The sequence below is a fragment of the Myotis davidii genome, unplaced genomic scaffold, assembly GCF_000327345.1.
Source record: "Myotis davidii unplaced genomic scaffold, ASM32734v1 scaffold2147, whole genome shotgun sequence".
Lineage (NCBI taxonomy): Eukaryota > Metazoa > Chordata > Mammalia > Chiroptera > Vespertilionidae > Myotis > Myotis davidii.
The window spans coordinates 12,881-14,555 of NW_006297892.1; the positions used below are offsets into that span (position 1 = coordinate 12,881).

The 1,675-nt window shown below is 50.9% G+C and overlaps 1 long non-coding RNA gene across 1 annotated transcript in view; it reads right to left on the reverse strand.

The window, feature by feature from the left end:
* Nucleotides 1-887: 887 nt before the first annotated feature.
* Nucleotides 888-1,675, reverse strand: part of LOC107184665 — a 12,029-nt gene continuing 11,241 nt past the window's right edge. Inside the window, exon 2 of the long non-coding RNA XR_001515560.1 lies at nt 888-1,078. This is a non-coding gene — a long non-coding RNA (uncharacterized LOC107184665). The remainder of the gene's footprint in view (nt 1,079-1,675) is intronic.

A 1,675-nucleotide genomic window follows, 5' to 3' on the forward strand; every position in this document is an offset into this window, starting at 1 on the left:
CCAGAATTCCTGGTACTCCCTGCACTCTTGGTTTTCCCTTCCTGCTCTGTCTCTGTCCCACAGCCTCCCACTCTGCCAAGTCCTCCAAGCCACCAGCTCTCCCTCTCTGCTCTCCATCGGGTGGCTTGGGGAGCCAAGTTCCCCAAGCTGCTCCACTCTCTGCTGGCTCTCCTGCTCGGCTCTCCACCCAGTGGCCTTGCAGGGAAGACCGAGGTATCCACATCACCCCAAGCTGCCAGCTCTCCCATTCTGCTCTCCACCCAGTGCCTGAGTATGCAGATATACCTGCCATATTTGTCAGATTAATTTGCATTTTCACTCCTGATTGGCTGTTGTGTGTAGCAGAGGGATAGTCAATTTACATGTTTCTCTTTATTGTATATCATGAGCTCCTTTTCCTCCTCTCCATAGTGCATTTAAGTAAATCCTTTTGATGAGGCCTGAGTGTGGGGCCACAGAGCCTTATCTTGGCCCACCTCTCATGCAGTAGAATTTAGTTAGATATTTCACACTCTGCACAGAAATCATTCAATCACAATGAACAATTGTAAGTGCCACAGCTTGGTTCTAGAGGGCCACAAATACCAGTCATTTACCCATGATTTGCTCATTCTTGGGGTGAGAGGAATCAGAAGATCCTAGGAGAGGAATCCTGACAGCTAGGGGAGGAGAAAGAAAACTCCCCAGGGCTCAGGGCAGCCTGTCATTTGCCAACTGGTAACAAGGTGCTTTAGGTGGACTGAATGTCTAGGGGACTTCTCCCCAAGGAGGTGGGTTTCCATTTCCAGGGCTTCCACAGCAGAACATCCAGAGTTGCTGAGTTGGTTACGATTCCAGTGGCCACCCATGCCCACCAGGACAAGCCCATGGTCCCAGCTCTACCTGGATCCCCCTTCTCGCCTCGGGGGCCGTCTTTCCCATCTTGTCCATCACGACCAGGCAGGCCATTCTCCACAGGGCTACACATGACCAGGGTGCAGGCATCAATCAAAGGTTGCTGGGGAAGGGTCGTCACTTCTGCTCCCCATGACCTTGGAGGCTGTGTGAGCAGGACCAGCACGGAGAGGAGAAGCAGGGCCTTCAGGGTGGACAGAGAGAGAAAGAACATGCTCTTGGTTCCAGAACACGGGTTAGTGCTTAGCCCACCTCCTGGAAGTAAGAGAGGTATTTTCCTACCACCTTGCCCCTTCTGTGGGATCAGGAGCAGAAGGACTCCAAAAGCAATTTAGGACAAGGCGGCCATATAGTCTGGCCTGGGAGGGCATGAGTTACCCAGCTGAACTGTGACATGGGTTATCAGCAACATCTACCTCTTCTCAGATGCCCGTTTTGTCCCTTCTAATGACTTCCGTTTTACACTGTGATCAGCACGTCTAAGATGTGAACTCCTCACTGAGGCCACCTGTCACATCAGGAAGGACTCATGAAGTGCCTTTGTGCAGAACAGTTCCCCTCTTTGAACCTCCTTCTCCCTGTCTGTATCAGTAAGGTGGCTGGGCAGACCCATTTCCTGTTGAAAAAGGAATTTTAGGGGTAAGATAGGACAGGTTTAGGAAATATTAGAAATTTTGGAAATTGGGGGGACCATGGAGGAAAGTACAGGGCTGCAGAGCAGCAGAAGGTATATTTCCATAGAATGGGGGATCTGGAAAGCTGCAACAGGTACATTTCCATA